This window comes from Dromaius novaehollandiae, chromosome 4 (assembly GCF_036370855.1).
Source record: "Dromaius novaehollandiae isolate bDroNov1 chromosome 4, bDroNov1.hap1, whole genome shotgun sequence".
Taxonomy (NCBI): Eukaryota; Metazoa; Chordata; class Aves; order Casuariiformes; family Dromaiidae; genus Dromaius; species Dromaius novaehollandiae.
Genome location: NC_088101.1, coordinates 21,041,176 through 21,064,765, shown reverse-complemented (window position 1 = coordinate 21,064,765; position 23,590 = coordinate 21,041,176). Strand labels below are relative to the sequence as shown.

The 23,590-nt window shown below is 40.9% G+C and overlaps 1 protein-coding gene across 7 annotated transcripts in view; it reads right to left on the bottom strand.

Annotated features, from left to right (window-relative positions):
* The window catches only part of SGMS2 (sphingomyelin synthase 2), a 64,224-nt gene that overhangs the window by 30,224 nt on the left and 10,410 nt on the right, over window positions 1–23,590 (bottom strand). The window contains exons 1-2 of one of the 7 annotated variants that reach the window (XM_064510567.1): window positions 13,527–13,600; window positions 12,605–12,825 (exon numbers count right to left, since the gene is read on the bottom strand). The exons of 1 other annotated variant lie outside the window; for it this stretch is intronic. The gene's annotated coding sequence lies outside the window, so the exon portion shown is untranslated. 5 more of the 7 variants (XM_026107965.2, XM_064510569.1, XM_064510570.1 and 2 more) reach the window with 5 other exon arrangements.

The following is a 23,590-nucleotide window of genomic DNA, read 5'->3' as shown; positions in this document are numbered from 1 at the left end:
ACCCTGTTAGACAAATCAGAAAGCAGAGTCACTGAACACAATATATTCTCTCTCCATACAAAAATCCTAGATATTTTTCACTTTGACCAATTCTGATCCAGCTGCCTGGAAAGCTTCATGAGTATTAGTTAAGAGAGACGATACAGATGCTGCACATCCTCACCAGTGACATTGTACATGCAGATTGTCCTGAAACAGGTATGTAAAGAGGCTGCATAGTAAGACTTACCATTTGGATCACCAGGTATCAACACAGGGCAAGCCTGTGACGGTCTGGGTGGAAAGAAAACAGTGCTAGAACACCACTAAGAATGGACACACCCATAATCAAGCTGAAGTACCAGGTGATTATATACAAAAGTTTTCCTTTCTCTAATATTTTCTGCGCTAGCCATCTAATATACTTGCTAACAGCATGCTTTTCATGCCACATTCTTTCAGAAGTAAAAGAAAGTAGAAACAAGTCTAACATTGAGAAGTTAGACAACCAAGCAAATTCAGTAAATACTATCATCAATACGCACAGATGTTTATATGTGGGGGATTAAAACAGCATAGAATCCAGCTTCACAGTTGTGATAAGCAAAATGGCATCAGAAGTAGAAGTTTCCTATATGCAGGTGTTGGGGTTTTTTTCTGAAAAGCTACCCGAATTTAAGCATTACACAGTTAAAATTCCCTCCTAACAAAAATACCAAACAATCTAAACTTCCAACATAGCTCCATGTCTTCTTTAAAACTTAAGTGTTCCATTAGCTCAGGATTTTCTATTAATAGAAGAAAATACTTTCCACATTATGCCAACAAGAAAAAAATATTTCCTTTTTTACATTAAGGAAGACAACACTTTAGTTTTAAATACCAAACATTTCAGTTCCACACACTTCAACACTTTCTTCAATTTTGTTTCTCCTAGAGATTCATGAAGAGAACTACATTTCCTTAGGATAATCTACTCTTCTACCTGTCACACTGTATCCCTGTAACACCAGATATCATTGTTAAATTAAGTTTCAAGTGGTTGGTAATAGTGAGGCAGCAGCAGGAAATAGTTACTAATTTTCTCCAAATTCCTTCTGTAATAACTTTTTCCAGACATTCTGCTATCTCCATTTGAGACACCACCCTGGAAGTCAGCGAATAGGTTGTTGAGGGGAAGCCAAAAATGCCACTGCTGTGATTTACTGTCCCTCACAGAGCTACTCCTTACCTCAGTATCTATTGAGCCATCTCCAAAATAGTACAACACCTCTTTCCATTATTCCCTACTAAACTACAGCCTTTAGGAAACATTTTCTGTCCTTTAACATCTAACAACCCTGCATTAAACCTCGCTGCAGTACTGAAATCCTCCTATGGAGGCTTGGCATAGAGGCTTTTATCATTCATGACAAAACTTTATCTTCATCCTTTCACTTCCCCCCCCCCCCAATAGTTTGAGAAATGTATTGCTTTTAAAAAGCTTTTAGAAATGATCTAAAGAACCAAGTTAGCGATGCCCATTCTGAATTCCCATTTACTACCACTGCAAGATTAAAGTTATCCCTGCAAGCAAATAGCTGAACAAACAAATACAGGTCTTCTGCATCGCTCCTGGAAAAATCCATTAGATTTTTCTCATTGTAGCATTTGACAACTCCTTTGTAACATCTACATCTTGTCCATATACACAGTAAATGCATGCCAGTTACACTAAAAAGGTACCAATGAATATCTTGACTGTAGCAAAATTTAAGTAAAGTGCTAGCTTAATAAATGAATCTCTGAGGTCACACTTATCTTATCCTACCAATAGCTAAATGTGGAGTGAAAGTGGTAAGGTCACATTCTATGTAGAATCAGAGCATTACAGAACCATTCTGTAATACACCTCAGGCAGAAACTTCCACCTGTTGTATAAGATACATTAAAACCATGGGAAATTCCTAGTTATCATTGAACCCGTTACCTTTTTAAGTACAGGAAGGTAAATGAATACTCAAACTGATCAGAAATGGACACAAGGTATACGTACAAGCTGGCCAATAAGTGACTGTGTCAGTTGTACAGAGTGTGCTCCAGCTGAATATTATTTTCCATTTCTTTGAAAAATTTGACCAGTAACACTAATCACTTTAAATTTAGAGTCAAAACGATATTTCCACAGTTAAAACCAAAACAAGCTAGAACTCAAGTCCAATTCTGCCTTCATCTTACTGTCCATGAGAAAGACTCCCAATTCTGGCCAAAGGAAGAATATCTAGAAAAAAAATTAAACTGATCAAACATTATGTTTCAGAAAGGAGACTTGGAAAAAAGGCACTTCCAAAAACATTTAGTTCAGTCACATATTTTCATCTTAGGTCCTAGAGCTCAAATTTTAAAAAAGCATTTTATAAGAGATGATTCAGAAAAGCTTTTTAAACATCCTATGCCATGCACAGCCAGATATCAATCCTTGCACTGATGCAGGAGAGGGAAAGGAGGATATGATGAAATCTCATGTAGGTTAGCTGACAAGGAGAAGGACAGTAGCTACAAGGTGTTAAACAAGGATTCTATAAGCTGTTCCCAAGAAAACTACACAGCAGCAGCTAGAACTCTCAAAACTGTTTAAGAGAATATGAAAGTCTCACCTACTGACTCACTAAGACAAGTGCTGCTGTGAATGTGCGCTCAGTAACCATGACACACAGTAAATAAAGGAGGGGGTGCAGAACCAACTCCCTCTGTGTGTGATCAGCTACAAAAGTCTAAGGAAGGAACTGAATGTTCAACTGGAACTATTGTGTGGTCAATTTTAAAGAAAATGTAGAACTCCAGCAAAATGAAGGCACAATAAAAATTATTATCTGGTCTACCAACTGGTATCTTCTCATCAAGGGAAGCTCTTGTCCCCAAGGATTTTCGCACTGTGGTTGTCTGTTACAGAAAGCTTTCTAAGGCTTCTCAGTAAACATGAGACCAGCTTTCAGACGGTCCACTGTGGAACGTTTCCTTAAACACTGTATTGTATCTTGGCACAACTTCAAAATCAAAAATCTACCTCTATAGAAACAGAAAAGGAAACAATTCAATATGATTTTTTGGCAAAGGACTATTCCTTGAAAAGCCCACTAGAGAATAAAACATGGCAAGTTACCAAAAGCTTCCTAGTTTTATAGAAAAAGTTGGAATCACAGTAATGGTTTTATTTCAGTGGAATATGCCATTTTTAATTGAGTCTATTAGATAAGCTCTCATTGTAAAGATTTTTCCATAAACTAGTTTCTTCCTCCAGATACACAACAAATTCAGTATAAGCACAGTAACCTTACAGGAGTTCATATAATAGAAAAAACATACTTCATTCTTTAATTAAACACAGGGTAGCTGCCAATAGGAACAATGCTGAGTTTCATTAGAGAAAAGCCACCATCAATGATTGAACCTAACTATTGAGAAACACCTTCCTACCAGAAAAAGTTATGAAACTCATTTAAAAAGTCAAAGTGGCTATTCATCATTCAAAGGTTGAGTATCACAGGAATAGATTAAAGAGTTGCAAACGCTCTTTATTGCTCTTGGATTGGATGAAAAAGTACTGCACCGTGCTCATTTATAGAGGATTCCTAATTACCATCTTCAGTTGCTTGCAAAAAGCCACACACAGTCTTGAAAGTGATTTATAAACAGCAAATGCCAAGTGAAAGGCTACGGGTTTTGTTTGTTCATTCACTAGAGAATTCCTCTGAGAGGGTAAAGAGGAGAGGCAACAGCAATGAAAGGATTTGTGCACCTGTCATTGGAGGTTGCCATGCACTCAAAAGCTATCAAGCCAAAACTTACAGATCCACGATTCCAGTAACAGAACAGATATTAGAACCCCTATAATTTTGTCTCCTTCCTCAGGGAGAATTTATTTTCCCCTCCTCAACAGGACTCCATGAATCAAGAGCCAAAGCAATGATTTCACTCAAACACTTTCTGGATTTATATCTGGCCTCTGACAGGGCCTGAAAGAAGTTTTTTCATGATTATTAGATTAACACAGAGGGGCTATATTGTAAAATGGAGTGCTTTACACAGAAAATTAAGTGATGGTTATGTGCAGCATTATCATGCATGTTTAAGCTGAAAAACATCTGCTTATAGGTTGGTATTTCTGCTGGAATGCTGCTCCTGCATGAATTTTCCTTAAAAAATCCCAGTTATGCCAGAAGAGATTTCCATGCATCAACAAGGTCAGTCCAAGTACAAGCTTGGAACTGGTTTTATGCTTTCTAGGGCAAACTGAATAATATGTAAGAGAATTACTGTCTACAGAAAAACCTGAAAGCTAGACACTACAGTATCTTATTTCCGGATCTCTCCGACACAGCACTGTTGCAACCCAGACCACTTGCTTAGGTACCCAGCTAAATGCAGGCCAGCACAAGGGCCTGCAGAATCTACCCACTACTTAAGTCAGCTGTTTTGGGCAATGCTGATATAAAGCCATTTAGCAGCTAATGCCATTGAATGTGGCTCTGGTCTCCCCTACTCTCCTTAGGGAGGATATCATCTTGCCATGAGTAAGACAGCAATCCAAATACCAATGGAGCCCATACAACCTTAGTCATTCACACCTATTCTAGAAAAGCAGCGAAGGGGATGAAGGGAAGTCTCATAGGGACTTGATCTAGAAGTTGGATCATGCTAACTTCACCTTATATGCATCTACTTTAAGGAATGACTAACTTTTCAAATTCATAGCTGTGTAACTGAAGTGCAGGGGATAACACTTACTTCAGCACTAAGCAAGCATAATATTAAGTAAGTGAATACCAACTGCCTTGCATGACAGGCACTGTATCAAAGTAGTAATACCACCACAGTAACAGTTACAGTACTACAAAGGAGAGAAACAAAAGCTCTACTTATCAACACAGACAAATTAGGAAGAAAACACATACGTTAGACTACAAGCCCTAACGCTTCAGAGCTCTACCAAGATGTTACTGACAGCCCTGACAGCCCAAGGCGACAGCTCAAAGCATTCTACACTTATCCCTGCTCATCTGATCTCTTAAAACTGTTTATTGGGACAAGATAGGAACATGGCACCGGTTCAGGACTTGCCGTACAAGCTACCACCCACAAAGGGCATCATTTATTTAGCTGAAAACAGCAAGCAAGCTTTTTTTGCTTTAAGTAGTTATACTAGCACATTCTACCTCATGTTTTCTGGTTCCATTCCCCCCAATGCAGCTGTAAGCATGAGAATCAGTCCACATACACCTTGAGGGGTGTACGTGCATGCGCATGCAAGTGCATGTGAGAGAGAAAATAGAGAGCATCTTAAAACATTAGCCATGATAAAGACAAAAAAAAGTTGTCCTGTATAGCCAATACTTCCTCTGGAAATTAAGTGAGCTTTACTCCATTGAATCACGTTGTTACAAAGACAACAACAACAAAAATACTGTCCTGCAATTTACAGGCCTTTTCATCATGAGAGAAAAGCTTATAACATGATTCTAATTGAAAACACTACAAAATATCTCTATAACACGTCTAAGTAGATCTTTCATGTTCCATCTCAGCAACTGGTGACTAAATCATAAGCTATGTATTATCAGTCTACTACCTGCTGAGTAATACAACCCATTAAAACTGGATTAAACAGTTAAGTAACATTTTAAAATATTACTACTATTTCATGATAGCAAACATTATGGAAGATTAATCAAGATAGGCCTCACATGATTTACCAAAAGAATTAGAGTACTTCCTTCAGTGCTCCTCTCGCAGCTGTCCTTATAACTGCAATATAAACTTCCATAACCAAGAACCTTTTCTGCCTATTACGCATATCGCAGTCGAATCTTGAACACGTGTTTAAGGCCACACAGCTTGTTCTAGAAAGGCTTCCAGTGCTAAAGACTGTTCTGATTTTCACTACAAGAGGGCTGTGGGGAAGAACAGGAAGAAAGTTTATGTGCATGTACACTCAGAAAAAGGTGGGGGTACAGCAAAGAACATAGTTCTATAGTTGCAGAATAAAACTAACTTTTGCTAGACAGCTATAGATCTTGTTCAGATTGTCTGATAAATAGAAAACAAAGCATAAACTGCCTAGGATCTATAGGATAATTATGTTTTCAAAAAGTCCTATCTACTAACCAAAAAAAAAATTTTTTTTTTTTTTGAGATCAAGTATGATTATTTAGGTGTTTAAAAAAAAGAGCTGAAAACTTCTTTACTTAGTCTAACTATTTTAGTTATTACATTTGACAGGCATGGTACCTTGTTGCATGTTGTTCAGCCTTGATGTTTATTTCCTCTATCTTTCCAATTTTTAGAAGTCAGTACAAGTTACCTGGACTTTTATTATAGATACATATATGTACTGCATCCTACTCTACACAGAGCAGTCCTCCTACACAGAAGATTTATCACAATACTTTATGCCTACTTGTGTGCATGAAAATAGCTTAGTCAATTTTAAGATATGCATAGAATAAGCTGATGACCATGGTTACCACAAAAAACCTACCTCAGTCCAGAGAGCTTGCAATTCAGCTATATAGCATGTGTAGTATTTGATTTCTGTCTTCCCATCTTAGTACACAATTGCTCATAGCAGTAAACATAGGATTTCAGTCAATTCTCTTTTCATAGGATGGGAAGAAACAGAACAGTTCTGTATTTAATGTCCTACTTCACTTTGGAGGACTACCCTTACACTGCTGGCACGTTAGAAAAACAGCTCTACATGATGTGAAAAAGTAATTTACCTTTCAAAAAAATCACTCCCTATTGCTCTGTACAAAGTATACATACACACTGAAACAAGACCATTCTGTGAAAACACAGCAGATTGAGCATCAGCACTTCTTCAGTAACCGTAGCCAAGTAATAGTCTCCTTGTTGCTTGTAAGCAGAGCAAAGTTTGGGGCTCATAGCCGACCTCTGCTAGAGTTAGGTGGTGTGTCGTGAGACAGGAACAGACTCTTGTCAAGCGATATACTCAAGTGCACAAAGTCAGAGTGAAATGAAATGAAGACAAGCTCATGCTTCCAAGAATCAAACTACAAAAAATGCTTTAGTTTAACACTTACATAGCATCCTCACAGATTAGTACAGTATCATGAAAATATCACAAAAAATGGGTAGGAATTTTGTGAGGCTCCTAATATACACAAGCTAAAAATAATGCAAGTTAACTTTTTAAGCTACAATACATACTAGTGAAGGTGCTGATAGTTCCTATATGCTCCTGAAGCAGGTAAGTTACCAGAAGAGTTAATCCAATACAAACCAAGTCCAATTAAGTCTGTAGCAATTGTTTCCCTTGACATTAAAACTAAAACATGTTGCTTTCAAAATTTAAGTTTAAATGGTTTTAATCTTTTATATTGAAATAATACAGAAACTTATATTGGAATAACTGGCAGAAGATCAGACTACAGAATTCTACAATACGCATTAAGCATGTATTTAGCACTAAGACAGTAACACAGCATTCCAGTTTTTTTAAAAAGTCCTTTGAAGCAGCAGCAGTGATGAGAACAGTTTGCTTCAATACAGTCTGTATTCAGTCTCAAACTGAGCACAGGCAGTGGTATTTGGCACCCTTATAAAGCATCCACAAACAGCAACTGCCATTTCCCATTTACAGGGTTGATGTGGGGGGAAGGACAAAAAGAGCTGCAACTGTTGGAGAGGAGTTATTAGAACCATCAGCCAGATATATGGTAATATCATGCCCTCAATATGAAAGACAATTTTAATAACTCTGGGGCATGATCTTCACTGCTGTTTCTTTTTACCAAATTATGTTACTTAAAACAAGTCAAATTTCTACAACTGCTCCACTAATCAACTGTACAGCACTGAGCAAACATAAGCAGGAAGTTGGGAGTGTGCGTAAGAAAACATTGTCACTGTTGTGCACATTTCACATAACTGAAACTCATTGTGAGTGGCCATTCAGCACTCATCAGGTGGCAATTTAAGATCTTGGGAAACAGCACAATATGAGTTCTGAAAAGGAAAAAAAAATCCTAAAAACCTCAAACATTTCAACTGGAAAGTAGGTGACTTCTTAATAAGGGACTCCTACAGATGTGCTCTATTAAATATACGCTGGGGAAGTAGCATATGCTAAGACAGTTGTAATGATATTCCAATGAAGGCAGGCCATGATCTTTTGCCTAGGGCATTAAGCTAGAACTTGCAAGATCTGGGTTCTAGACAGCTGTCTCTGCCAGAGGCTGCCTTTTTGAGGCTGGGCAGACTTCTGAATCCTGATAGGGTTACAAATAAGTGCTTATTTTACAAGGAAACAAGATAATTTTGGTTTGGGTTTTGGAGGCATTTTTAAAAGAAAAAAGTGACCCAGGATTAGAGGCATGAATGCCAGAGATCTGACAGAGTACAAAAAACTCCCTGAAGTTATAGTCTACAAATGCAAATTCTGCTAAGTTTTGCTAGTTCACAGCAAGGCTTTGCCATCAGGACTCACATAAATATGAGAATTGGATAAACACACTAGGATATTGTTATATTTAAAACTTAATTCTTGGAACATTTGGGTTTAAGAGTAGCAAGATCCACTCAGGCCTAAGATATCAACAAATGACATGTGGCAAAAAGTCTCCTAAAAAGAGTAAAAATTATATAGTTTTAAGTGACAGAAATTGGTTTATGACAAAGCAATAGGTAAACCAGGCTCTGAAATTTAGTATTTCACTAAAAACATTATCAGCCACTTGGGAAGGTTCTGAAAACCAGTAATTATTTTGCAGACAACTGTAGGCAGTTTGTAAATTCTCAGGTGGGGAGATTAGAATAAATGGCTTAAAGGAATTTATTTTATTACCTTACTGATTTGTTTTGCTCACTTTTGATTTGTTTCATGACATCAATCTCTTCTGCACTCAGAGCAACATTACCATAATAGAATGTACACATTCAGCCACCATCTGTACTCCAAGCTTCTGTATTCAGTTTCTGCCATGTTATGCTTAAATCGTATCTAAGACGAACTGAATTCAATTCTGGACACTTTTAACAATTCAGAATTATATTTGATTTAGCAGTAATAAATTCAGAACCATTCTTAATCAAAGAATGTCCACAAATACTCTGCATCAGTTCAGCCTAAATCACTTGACTAAGCTGATGCAACTTTCCAAAACATTCAGCACTGCACCCAGGAGGCTCAGCACCTTTACTCAAGGAAGAAAAAGTGCAGAACACTAGTCCACTTTACATCAGTAAAAACACACATAGAAGTGTTGCAAAACTTAGTGCAAAGCTTGTTGCTTTGCCCAAGATTATAGCAAGACCTAGCTTAAGAAAATCTGACCATATGGAAAAAAGGAAACAGAAGACTATACAAGGGAGCAGCAAAAAAACCCCAAGCCCCTCTAAAAGCCAGCAGCAGGAACACACTGCTTTCCATAGCAATAAAATGTACCCTTTGGAAGTCTCACAGATCCACTGATAGCAGCAAGTTAGCTTTTGTTTACTAAGTTTATAAATAATTTTAGTGGGATGTCCTTGAAACTTCAACATGGCTGTGGCAAGTTAACATACATAAACTGAGAGGAAGATGACTGAAAGCAAGAGATTGGCTTTTTTTTCTTCAGATGCCTGGAAGTGACAGGGAGGGAGCAGCTCCTTTTCTAGAGTTACACAACCGGGAAGAAGTATTTTATCTGGACAAATAAACAGTTAAATATTGAGTAAAAGCTTTCGCTCTGTTACAGAGTCTTGGTAAGAGTTTCTCACAAATGTAGTTATAACATTTTCCTCTAAGCAGTCATATTGACGGCTTTCCTCCAAATCCCAACAAGCTATTTTAATTTCTTCATCTGTACAACAGCCTAGACTTCTATATTTTATGCCAGACTGCACATAACAAGGGGACCTGCACTCAAGACTGCATGTTTTTGGAAGGACTTAACACAGTATGGGAAGTTTCACTCGCTCAGTAACCACAAGCATCACCTCAAGACACAGCAATCCCCTGCTGTTACAGATATTATGTTAGTTGGAGGGCAAATGGTAAATTTTTCTAAAGCTGATTTAACCTCAGTGTAAGATTTAGTCCTATTAAAATTCAAATTAACTAACAATAGACTTTTTCAATCAACTATATTAGTGAAATTTACTGTATTTTCTGTATGACATATCCATACAACAACAGATTTGGGGAAGAGAAGTAACAATAACATAAGCAAGTGTCCTGGTACAGGAGACAGTGATTAATAATGTTCCAGAGCCTCACTAAAACAGTAGGGTCCAGTATAGTTAAGAAATATATTTCAACGGTGCAGAACAGACAAGACAGAGCCATCTATGTTACGTAAAACCTTCCCATCAGCAGCTCTTAAGGTCTTCAGCATCTGCTGGGACAGTGGTGCCTGGATGCCTGAGATTTAGTGTCCTGCAGTATCTCAGGGACAGTGGTGCCCATGGTACAAATAATTCTCCCAGCAGACAAAGATCTCCGAAGACAGTAGAGCCAGTGTTATATTAATCTTCTCAGCATCTGTTCGGACTACTGTAATACCATACCCGTACTAAAAGTGCCACAGCATCAGTATTGTCCACTCCCCACAAATACCATTACAGCACCTTATAGTTCAATAGCCCATCAAAACTAGAAAAATCAAATCAGAAGATGTAAGCAATTTTGTTCTAAATATCTGTGCCTGCAGAGTCAGCTCCTATACTAGGAAAGTTAACCTTAAGGAGACATTTTTCTGAAAACCTGTTCCTAAGGACCAGAGAATGTGCAACAGGAAAAACTACTCAATTTTTTTTAAATCTGTCACCTGTTTCAATAATTATTCTTTTCATGCTATTAGTCCCTAAAAAGCAATCTAACTTCCTTCTCTTTCCAGTTTTTGTACTTTTATTACATATGCTAATAAACTGTAAAAATGAATTATTTGCTTTTTGAATGACAAAACAGTTCAGATGAAATCTTTTATCTAGCTCCCCAAATACAGGGAGGTATGGCTTTTTTTTTAAACGTTCATAAGGAAATGAAGTCTTTCACAATACTACACGCATGATATACTTCTGATGTGTACTTATTACAGTGGATTTTTAATTCAGAAGGGAACTAGTTTATGAAAATAATTTTCCATAATTTTTCAGAAGTTAGAATTTAGCAGTAAAGTCACCAAGATTCAGATTAACAGCATAAGAGTAGAAAAAGTCATCTTTGTCCTCTTCAAGTTCTGATTTATCCACTGAATCAGTTCACTTCAAGGACAGTACACAAATGAATCTAATGAGGGGCCTTTATCTACATATCATTGTCACCGCCTTATAATTATCATCCAAGTTCCCCCCCCCACACTTCAGTTTTTCCAAATATCACTGATGACTGCACCTACCATACACAGTACACTTGAACAATATTTTTCAGAAGGACAGAGACACAAGCACATTCTGCAGTAAAGTCAGACTTGGCTTATAAATTCTTACTGGAAAGCAAGAAATTCCTACCCCAAAGGGAAAGTGGGAGCAACCACACTAACCTCTGTAATAAGCCAAGCCCTAGAACACTCAGGTGCAATTAACAGAACCTAAAGAATAAAGTTGTTGGTTTCATTAAGAAAAATGAACCACTGCTATATAATCTTAAAACCCACTGTCAAATAATAATACACATAAGCTATGATTAAATACAATGAAAACCAATGAACAAATAAAAGGCAATTTGCTTTCAGGCAAACTGATTAATAAATGCAACTTAAATTGAAGATTCCCAGTACTCCTGAAAGCTCCACAGTCTCTTAACATAATAAGCTGAGCAGGTGCAAAATATTTTAGTACCTCTATGGAAGCATTCACCTGCATAATTAACTGTGTATAAATTAATAGCTCTTAAGTGGTTTGAGGATGGTTAGATATTTGCCACGGTAAGGTCTTCACAGTCAAATAAAAGGATTAAAAATGAATTCAACTGAACAGCAGCTAGTTTGCATTCAGTTCTAGGCCTTTTATTATCTTGCCAGAAGATTATACATTAACTACTTTTCACAGGGATTTTAAGATGTATTTAAGACAAACTATGCAATGTTCAGAGAAAATTACCAGCCACCAGGTCAAGAAGTTTAATCTAGGTGCTCTTCAAGAAGTTTAGAAGAATGGCTTCAGCGGAGCAGACGTGGGTGCACAGCAGCAAATAAAGCTACAGCAGCACACCTTCACAGCACCATTACGAGCCTTATAGTAACCGTTTATCTGCCCGAGCTGAAGTCCGGCACTGAGAACTTCTGCCTTGCTCAGCTCTGTACGTGGCACTGCTTTAGAGAGTACTCAGAAACTGCCCACGTTAACAATGTGCAATTTCAGTAGCAACCTAAGTATGTTCCCTGCACTACATATTTGCAAGACAAACCGAAACAGCAGGTGCTCCCTCTAATTAAAAGGGCCTCTGCAACAAGAAAACCACCAATATTCCGTGGGCAAAACACACACAGTCCAGCAATGGAGGAGCCCACACGCGCCGGATGCTCGCGTGGGGTCCCTGCCCAGCCCGCGGCCGGGGGTCCCCCCCCCGCCAGAGAGCCTCCCCCCCCGCGGGCCGCGGCAAGCCCCAGGCGCTCTTCTGCCACCTGTGCCGGCCCCAACTCACCCGCTCAGCGGCATACGCAGGCGCTGGCACTGCGGGCAGCTCCTCCTCGGCAGGCGGCTCGTAAGGCTTTTCGGAGCCTCAGGGCTCCAACATTTGGACTTTGCCGTTCCTTGTGGCCAGGGACGGACACTCCCACCGCTGAGGTAGCAGCACGCAGAAGCAGCTAGAAAGTTTGCCACAGCTGCCTTGCCCTGCACGTCTCTCCTCTCGCAGCCTCCCTCCTGGCAAAAAGGAGCAGCTGTAAGGGCGTCAGCGCAGGCGACACTTCTCGGCGAGGTTGCCGGCGCGCAGCGCCGCCGCAGCAGCAGCAGCGCCGCCGCTCGAGGGCGGCTCCGCGGCGGGGCCCCGGGGACAGCGCTCGCCGCGGGCTGCCGGGACCGCTGCTGCCGTGTTTACGGCGCGGCTCGTGCTCGCCGCCTGCCCTGCGCTCCGCGGGAGCCGCGGGCCTCCCTGACATCATTCATCCCCTTGCTCGCACGCACGCCCCCTCCATTTCCAAGCAGTGACTCACCCCGGCGCCGCCGCCGCCGCGATGCCAGGGCCGGGCCAGACAAACCGGCAGGACCTCTCCCCAGCCCCCGCCCGCCGCCCAGGGTGGCGGCGCGGCCCCGCCCGCGCGGCTCCCGCCCGCGCCGCCCCCGCCGCGGGCCGCCGGGGCACCGCGAGCGGGCGAGGCCGCGCCGCCAGCTCGCTCGCGGGGACGCCGCCGCCCGGCCCCGCGGAGCCGCCGTAACGTGCGCCGGGGAAGGACCCTCCCCCCTCGGCACGCAAGGTCTTGGCAGATGCAGAGAGGCCGCTGCCCGCCCGCCTCTGCCCCTGCCCCTCTCGGCGCCTGCAGCCTCCTCGCCATGCCCGCAGCCTTCTCCGCCTCCGAGCACATCTGCCCCGGGGCGGCTGAGCCCTCTCCTCCAGCGAGCCCTACGTGAGCTCGCACAGCAGCACAGCCGCATCCATAGCGCCTCCGCGGAAACACCGTTCCGCAGACGGACGGGCTCCCCCCGCCCGGAGCTGAGGAGACGCTCCGCCCGCCCGCCCGCAGGTGCTCGGGCCGCCGCCGCGGCTCGGGGGCGCGAAGCGGCAGCCACGCGGGACCGCGGGGGCCAGGCCACGGGGCACGAACGGGGAAAGGCCTCCTGCTTCTGTCGCGGCATTTAGAGTCCTCAGACCTGTCCTCAAACGCAGCCCGAGTGTCACCGAGTGCCCGCTTCCCACGTGCCTGACCCCTGCCGCCTTACGGGCTTGCTGGGACTCGGCTGCGCTCGCTTTTCCTGAAGAGCTCCCCAGCGCCGGGTGGCAGCCACACTTGGTCGGGAGTTTTCCAGTGCAACAGCATGCCGGGGGGGGTCAACTCATCCACGTCAAAACCAGCTTTGGCTAAGATGCATTTCCCCACACACACACTCCAGATTTTCCCAGTGGCCCAGGACTGGGTTTCTGAAAACAAAACTAAGATAAAGAATCCTCTCTCCAAGTAGCTTTGGCAGTAATTGCCCTTACCTGAAATGAGGAAGACCTGGCTCACAGCCCTGGATTCAAAGGCAGCACCTGACCCTATGTTTGTACACCTCTGAAAAGCCCCCTTCACCCAGCTCTTGGCTGTTCTGTTTGGGTGGCTCACGTGCTTTGTTTTTTCCAGAAAAGCTCGGGGGGGAGGAGGGGAATCTGCTTTATTCCAGCATAGAGTGGAAACATTTTTTGCTCTCTCAAAGTTCTGTGGGACAGGCGAACTCTGTATCCTGCTGCAGACAGGATGCCAGCCTAAGCATTTGCTCCTGCAGACCTAACATGAATAGCATATTATAGCAAGATAACTTAATTCAGCTAGGCTACTGTTGTTTCTGTTGCTAGGTGAATGCACACAAGCACCAGTGGTAGTGAATTGCTAAGAAATCCGGGGGAAAAACATAGTGCAGGTAGTCAAGCAAGCTATGAGGTGCAAAACAGTTTCTGGAACTAGGTAATGCATTCTTTTGAAGAGATCTGAAAAAATGTTAGAGGTATCATACCAGGGAAAGTCTGCTTTTAACTGCTTACAATGATACATGCAAGGGCTTAATTGCATACACTTAGTTACATGCAAGTCCTTGCAGAATTGAGTTTTACTTGAAGACAAAGAGGAAGCAACGAGTGACAGATAAACCACTCAAGAATAGGGATTACAGTCATGAGCATAAGAAAGTTTCTTACAGGCAAAGGCACACGGCAAACCCTAGCCAGAGGGTCACCCCCCACCATTCTTGCAAAGTATTTAGATACAACAAAAAATCATCTGAAATACCGCCCTTTTAGTTTAATATATTATTCTTCAAAGCACTGTATTTTATAGAGTAGAAAATAACAGTACATTAGCTCACTCTAACTGAGGCTGCACTTCATATCCGATTCTACGAGCCCATCCTTACGGGTGGCCACCTGAGCCCATATAGGACTCAAACACAGCAGCTCCTGGTCAGCTCAGAGGTACATTTAGCAAGACCAGCTTGCAGGAGCTGGTCTGTGTTTGTATCTATTGTTTGTACCAGTCTTGCATAGCAACAAACATAAGCCAGAGCTTTTGAGAGCGAGTAGCGTATCTGTGAAGTCACAAAACTCGGCAGAGGAGTTAACAGTACAACACTTGATCATTGCTTGAAAGTAACAAGATTAAGTTCACTTGGTTTCCTCAAGACAGGAATAATGAAGAAGAGAACACCAAGACTTCCAAGACAGTTTCATCACTTTAGGAGGAAAAAGAAACCTCTCGCACATACAAAATTCCACAGGGAGTCCAACATCCAAGTTCTGCGTTCCCCACCGCCACCACCCCAGGAGGAGGGTTGAAAGGAGGGAGAAGAGTTTTGAGAAAAAATATTGTTCCTTTCAGCTGGAACAAACACAGTGTCTTTTTCATTACTGTTTATTTTTTGCCCTTTCATGAGATCAGCAGGGATATTATTGGAAACAGTAATTCTATAAATGAACACAGCCAGCCTGTGCATTAAAATTCTGACTATTTCCAAAAAGACACTCAGGCAGTTTTCAAAGGCAGAGCTACCACCAGGATCCAACTTAGAGTCCATGGGACAGAACTACATACACAAGACAGCATACAAAATGGAACCTATGTAGCAAGAACCATGCAGAAATTCAGTTCAAGCCATTTTCACAGCCTATAGACAGAGTAAACACTGGCACACACAAGTAAGCTGTTTTTGTATCTAACTCACAGCAGAGACCTATGCAGAAATCAAACAGGCTACACATATATATACACATAGTTCATCCCTGTCAAGCTAGTTTCAAAATTAAGGAATTATGTAAGTATACACATGTTACTAACTTCACAGATCTGCAGCCTTCATTATAGCTGTATTAAGGGAAATGCAAGCAGATATAGGCATTTTGCACTGTTTTGCCCTATTTTTCCCCTCCTGTAAGCACAGTCCCTCATAACTTTTCTTTGCTCTTTCTTCAAGTAACATATAAATCAAGGTAATCTTGCACAGGCCTAACATTATATTCCAACTATGTTCTAACATTATAGCTTGGTTCTCACCACAGCCTTATTATATTGAGCAGCATATGTATACATGCTATTTGATATTTCTACTTTGAGCTAGGTAAAGTAAATCCAGAATGGCTTGTTTCCCTCCACCTCCCCCCAAATTATAAGAGAATAAAGTATACTAAGCTGAATGTATGTAGAACATCAGTCCACAAGGAGATCCTTCATCAGTGTACACACACAACACCTTATAACACTACCCAACAAAAATGAGTTTTGCAGTTTTGGAGTCAAACACAGTAGTGAGATGAGTTCTGCATTTCCAAGTAGTTTTTTAATTAAGTAGCTTTTTTTCCTCCCACCATCAAGGCTAAGAAAAAAGCTTACCTCATAGGCTCACCGTTAATAATTTTCCTCTTATTTGGCAGCTGAACAAGTAAACCAAAAGACAATCCCGAGAAAGATCTAAGGCAAGTTTTCCCCACTACTACTTTATAAACACCACAGTGCTACCTTATCACTGTAAAAGCTCCAGCCTTAAGAAACAGTTACTCATGTATGACGGTAGCCAGCACAACCAGAAGTTCAGTTGCTTAAATAAGAAGCCTACCTCAGGAAGCCGACAGAAACCAATCGCAAACAAACATTCAAAGAAATACAGAGGGGGAAGAAAAAAAAACACTAGGCACTGCACTACTAAACTCTGTACAAACTCGGAAGGTTTTCATTCACGCTACCACACGGCAGAAAAACCGCGAGGCAGGAGACCTTAGCGAAATTCACCGAAACGAGCTAACACTGCCCTCAGCCCCGGGGAGGAGAAGGCCCCCGGGCATTACCTGCGCCTCCCGCCGCCCGTCCGCCCGCCGCCGAGTGCCACGGGCCGCCGCCCGCCGCCTCCTCGAGCTTTCAAAGGAGGCGGGAAGGCGCCGCGGGCCAATGAGCACGTGGCGGCGGCGCGGCCGCGGCGCTGCCCGCCCATCCGCCCGCCTCTGGGCGCCGCTTTCTGGGGACTGGAAAGTCTGCGTTTCCTGAGGGAAACAGCGGTCGGCTTCCCCTGTCTCCCCGCGTGAGTAGCACAGTTCTCAGGTGCCGGCTGTCTCGCCCGGCGTTACTAGGGCTGTCTGGGGGGGGGCACGAGGCCTCGTCTAGCTGCTCTTGTTTCATCTCTGAGGCACATGAGAGCTGTAATCATTTCCCATTTTTCTAATCTTAGTATTTTATGCAGTTTATGTTCCTCAGTGATTACTGTATCAGCTGTCTCTGTTACTATTTGCTCAGAGTCTTATATGTTATCAAGAATATCCTTAGGTGACTTCAGGAAAAATGCTGAAGTTTTCTAAACTTACACTCCCTGTTAAAACCCATGAGAACCTGAGAGAAAAAAATACTGATTTAGACTATAACAATTTTTTTAAACAAAGCAATAACTGAAAACAAACTTTGCACTTTCCTTTTCAGTTACATAAGCAGAAGTTATATCAGAAAGTTTCCATATTTATTCCTTCGGCTTTTTCTTCTGCTTTCTTTGGGGGGTGGGGGAGGTGTTCCTGTTTGCTTGGGTTTGGTCACAATTTTATTGTTCAAATTCTCTGCAATCATACATGCTTTAGAAGCTGTGAAATAAAGAGAACTGGTTCAGTTTCTTTAAACCAATTTCCCTTATGACTGAAGCCAAAGATTGACTTTATATCTACAAATATATACATAGAAAAGCACTCACTCCACCTTCAGAGCTCTTTCTACGTAACGATGTGGTTTGAAAGCACACTTTTCTTACGTGCAACAACGCTTCAGAACAAAATGAAAGAGTAGGAGTGCAGGTACTTGATGGAGGGTGTAGAGGGGAAACTGGAGACTGGGGAACACAAAAAAATCAGTTCTAACTTGTCTTCTAAATCTGCAGGTTTGAAGATCAACATGTCTCTAGGAAACTGCTTCAAGCAGAAGTCTGGAGAATATTCTCAACTGCTTTAGGAAAAGAGGTAACACTTTTGGAAACAGCTAGTAGATCAGAAGAATGATGCTAAGCAGCTCAAAATGGTTTATTAAGGCTTTTCTCTAACATCATAAGAATGTCTGGATATAACATTAAATGCATGAAAAGTAAGAGAAGACTGCTTAGCTGTAAAAAATTTATCATACAGCGAGCTGACTGCCAAAGTAATTAGCCCATTTTCTTTGCTATTCAGCTTTATCTACTTTATCTTCTCTTCATGCTTCAGAACAGTTTTCCTTTCTAACTTCTCTGATCAAATCTTTCTCACATAGCTTCCTTTTAATTTTCAGCCTAATGGCTTTTTGCAGCAGGCCCATCTGAAGCAGAACAGTCTGCTAAAGCTTGGAATAGTCCTTTAAAGATGACTGCTGGCAACCGTCCTCTGAAACAAAAAATGTATAGCCCTCCCCCCCAGTAATGCAAAACAAAAAGCACATGAATTTTAATACAAAGCAACACTGGCTGAACACGAGTTGCCATATGATCTCTTTCTGTGTGTGTGTGTGTGTGTGTGTGTGTGTGTGTGTGTGTGTGTGTGTGTGTGTGTGTGTGCTTTATCTGCGAAGGAAAATTTTATCTTACTCATCTGGGAAAGAAGAAAAAAACAGACGGAAAAGGAAGTACAGCTGAAATATGAGTAACAATCCAAAACTGCTAAGATTTACTCCTCCCCATTTAGTTTATAAGCAATACAATTTTGATCTCATTATCTTACATTTTAAGATTCTATTAGCATGAAGGCTTTTTTTTTAGCAAAAATTATTTTTAAACCTAAGCAGCTGACACAATTGCATGAGGGACAGGTGGCCTACTTAAAAAAAAATGTGACTGCTCTTATCACCTCAGTGTAAATTCAGTATGAAACATACGGTGAGAACTATCACACTAGGATAACCTCCTATCTAATTTGCGGTACTGGCTCTGACAGTAGGCACTGTGAGAAGCCTCAGAAGAGATACGATGACAATATCAATAAAAGCTAGGAAATGGCTAGAAAGGAGTAAAGGAGTTATCTTTCTGGTTCTAGCTGCTGATCTATTTATCTTTCCAAAGCACTGGATTTTCCTTTTTTTTTTTTCCCCCCCTGGGTAGCATAACAGGAGATGCTTTTTCTTCTTTTAAAGAAAAAACTCCAGCAACCAACAAGTAGTGCTTAATCAAGTTATCCACTGAACACCAAAAGATTGCTGCTGTGGAGGCAAATTTTTTTTAAACAGTGTGAAGCTCCTCAAATATGTTAGAAGATCTTAACACAATCCCATGCCCATTTCTCCAAGAACTGAAAAGACTTGAGGAAAAAATACTAGAAAGTATACAAGCAGTCTCAAATGAAAAATTAACATTACTTTGGGCCAGACTGTAAAATAAAGTCTGACTGTGAAATACAGGCTAAAGTCATCGTGACAGTAAGACATCCTTCAAATAAGGGAGTTAGTCATGAACATCAGAGATCTGAAAAAGCAAAAGACAGAGCTGACTCATGTATCAGTTCTGAATTTCAAATCTGACATACTTCTTTTGATACTCCGTATATTAGCAGATCTTTAACATGTCTCCTTTTTCAGAAGGCTCAAAAGATAAATAAGTTTGGGGAAAAGATGCATGTAGACCTTTTTTCCCTCCTGTATTTGAAATGTATCCAGAAGTAATCCTGGGTTTATTCTTATGTGGTAGCAAAATGGCTTGGTTCTGCTTACTGGAAGTCAGGGCAAAGAGATTTGGTGCAAAGACCCCATTTGAGGAAAAAGTTCATTAATGGATGACTTTTCAGACTGAAAAAGTACTTCCTGGTGAGTATGTATGCCAGTTTGTATGTATCATCACACAGATGTGACTAGATGGCTTACAATGTGCATGAAGCCAAAGTAAAGGGATCTGGGTAGTGTTATATCCTGCCAAATGTACATATACTGTGGTAAAAATTCTAAAGTGTCTGTTCCATTGATTCACATTTTTTAATTGATTTGGAGGAGGATGCAGAAAGCGTGAGTCATAATACATGGAGAAGGGTTCTTGCTACAATCTGATGAGAAAAAAACACAAGAGTAGAGTATCTTGAGAAGAGGGGCAGATCTCAGAGAAGATGAGGAGGCTGACAGTTTTCCATGAAATGTCTCAATGGCAATCACCATAGCATAATCTTGACTCTATGTTTATATGTAGGGAGACCTTCTAGATGTCTTCACTGTTAAGAAGAGGGAATTCTTGTTCTGCTCATATAACTACACAAGGAGTCATAAATATTGATGTCTCCAAGGTTGCACACATTAGGAAAGGCAATAGAAAGTAAGATGGCAATGGAAGATAGAGTATTCTACAATCTGAAGCTGACAGGACTTTTGTATCTAGTAGGAATATAATCAGTTCTGATTAATTATGTGCTGAGTTAAACTGGCATTGTGCCAGTTCACAGATATGCATAAGAATATATAAGTATGAAAAGATCTACGGTGCCGGTGAACTTTGAAGAAGGAACCAGAAATATGGAACCAGAAATATGATGTTTCTTAGCTTCCTCTCATAACACGAAGAAAGGCAAAGAGTATTGCACTTTGGCTGGAGACTAGCGCTCATTTCTGAGTCAGCAATAACTAAGTGACTTGTGGAAACACTGCTGATCACATAATTGCTATGAGAAAAAGTGTTGGCATCCACAGCCCTGGCAATAACACCCCTAGTGAGTTACTGACCAAACGTAATTCATGGAGAGAAGAATCTTTTATAACATGTTTCCCTGAACAAAAAGTATCCTCCGTTGATCACCTGATAGATATAATTTCAGGCAAGCATTCTTCTAGTCCATCTGCAAAAAAGCCTGCAATACTCGTGGTCTTTCATAAGGCACAAAAGGCACTGTAAATATCCAGTATGCCCTGCACTGCTCTCTCACTCAAATCTCTTATTCTTACTATGTTCAATACTTGGATTTTATAAACGTTATTTTAAAATTATATTTATTTCTTTGCAAAAATGTTGAGCAAAAGGCTAATCAGAATAACAGAACAGTAATTATTTCAACAACAGAGAACTATGCTGTAGCGGGCAGTCATGGCTATAGTGGATATCGTAGCTGTAGAAAGAAAATAATGAGAGTCAATTAGGACCCTCTTTTTCTATGCCCTTCTCTGGGGCCTGGGACAAATGAAGGCTGTGGGATGACACAATTTGCAATACAGTGAAAATGTGTTTTCTCATTGCCTGAAAGTCTTAGTTGTAGTCTTTGTAATGATTCCTGAAGACTTCATGCTGCAGTGATTATGAAAGTTAGTTAAGATTGTATTTAGAGATACAGAGATTTTTTTCAGTTTCTTTTAAAATCTCAGCTTATTTAATTTGAAATACCTTTCTTTACATCTTTACACACTATTTTGCTGCCATATACGGGACAAAGAGAGGGATGAAGTGGAGATCCTCTCTAGTATACTTGTCCTTGGTTAGGCTTCTAATGCCTGTTAGACAGAAAGATGGGAAAAACAGATTATAGAGCAGGTGCAGGATACCTCCTTCTACAGCAAAAAATATAGAACCTGGGAAGTAAGATAGAATACAAGTGTTTTGCACTCCTTACCTCTCTAGAATTGTTTGGGGATTAATGGCCTTTCAGCCAGAGAGCTCTTGCCTAAGAGATCATGATCTAACCTACATTGGGCATCCAGAGATCAAAAGAACTGGAACACACCAGTGGCCAATGCTAATGACTTCCATGCCACTCTTTTCCTCTACATCACTACAGTTCGCATGCTGACGATAACAGCTGTACAATTATGCAGTTCTTTGATGCAGATGCCAACTCCTGGGACAATTTTTGCTTCCTGTATATTTCTTTTAAACCATCACAACACCTAGAAGTCATTAGTACAGTTGTATTTTAGTCCGTATAATGGATTTATAAGCAGCAAGCACTGCCTGTTAAGAAGCTGTCCCATTCAGTGCCAGCTACAAACGGAATCAGAGAAACATTCAGGCAGGAAGGGACCTCCGTAGGCCACGTAGTACAACCCCCCTGCTCGAAGCAGGGTCCAAGGTGAATTCAGGCCAGGCTGCTGAGGGCTTTGTCCAGATGATCTTGAAAACTCCTGAGGACGGCGATTCCACCGCCTCTCTGGGTAAAGTGCTTCAATGCTTAATTATCCTCACAGTGAAAACTGTTTTCTGTACACCCAGTCGGAACTCGCCTTTCTCTATTTCTGACTGTTGTCTCTCATTGTCTCGCCCTGCCCCTCCGTAGGGAGCCTGGCCTCATCGACTTGGTGACATTCTGTTAAGTATGGAAGGTTGCTCCTAGGTCCGCACTAAGCCTTCTCCTCTGACAAGTTTATTCTCTACTCTATTACATTTTGTAAAGTGTTTGGGGAGGTACTAGATTAAAAGTTTCTGTAATAATGTAAATCCATGAGGTTTTGCAGGTCACTGATGAAATCCTAGAAATTCTACCGTATTTCTACATGATAAAATATTCTGAAACTTTTTTGTGGATTTTATTTTTTAAAAAGAAATCAAAAATAACTTTATTTCAATCCTTAGGACGCAAGTAGGCCTGGAAGTGATGGGTCATAAACTCCAACTCTTTGTATTTACCTAGGAGGAAGTTTCCAAAATCAAATGAAAGAAAGCCCTAAAGCCCTTCCTCTGTAATTTGTGATTAAGCATGAAAAAGGTTGAGATCCACAGCCACTTTTAAAATGTGAGATTGAAAATTGCTAGGTATATCTTATTTATCTAGAATAGAAAGCTATAAAATATGTCTCACATTGGCTTTTCAGTAGGTAACAAGCTTTAATTCTGACCCACAGCAGAATCCAAGCCAGTCATGAATCACCACACTCGAGGTCTTGAGGCATATACATTTTATGACTGCTTCTCTTCTACTCAAATTTGCTATAACTTTCCCTGTTCATTATTATTTTCATTATTCTCTTCTGTTACTCCTTCCCCGTGCTCCGCAAATTTTCTGATGGCTGCAGTGCTTTCTGTATATTCTCCCTTGCATTCAAGGTTTGCATGACCTATCTTCTGGTCTTTATGAGTCCCAAATTTTTTAGGTGACAAAGAAATCTGGAGTTTGTTGAAGAATAATAATTTAAACACTTAGATCAGTAAGACAATAAAGATATGTATACATAACTTTAATATTTTCCATCCTATTTGGATGAAATAATATGTAATGGATAGAGAGTTGATTCTTCCATACATTTGATTATTAGTAATACAACATTCAGTATTTTTCATCCATATACCTTCAGGGTTTTTTTAGAATGGAAGGTATGTATAATTACCCAAATTATCAGATAAAAACAGCATTGAACAGTGATGGCTTTTCCAAGATTCAGCTGCACATCAGTAACAGGATAAGGGCTCCTGACTTCAGCTCACTGATCTATATGCTGGAAGCAGACTTTGCACAACTTTCTATCAGTAGGAAGTCTAGGGTGTCTAGAATAAATAAATCTTGGAAAATTGAAATAATCCCAGAATGCAAGTATATTAGTGGCAGGGGGAGTGG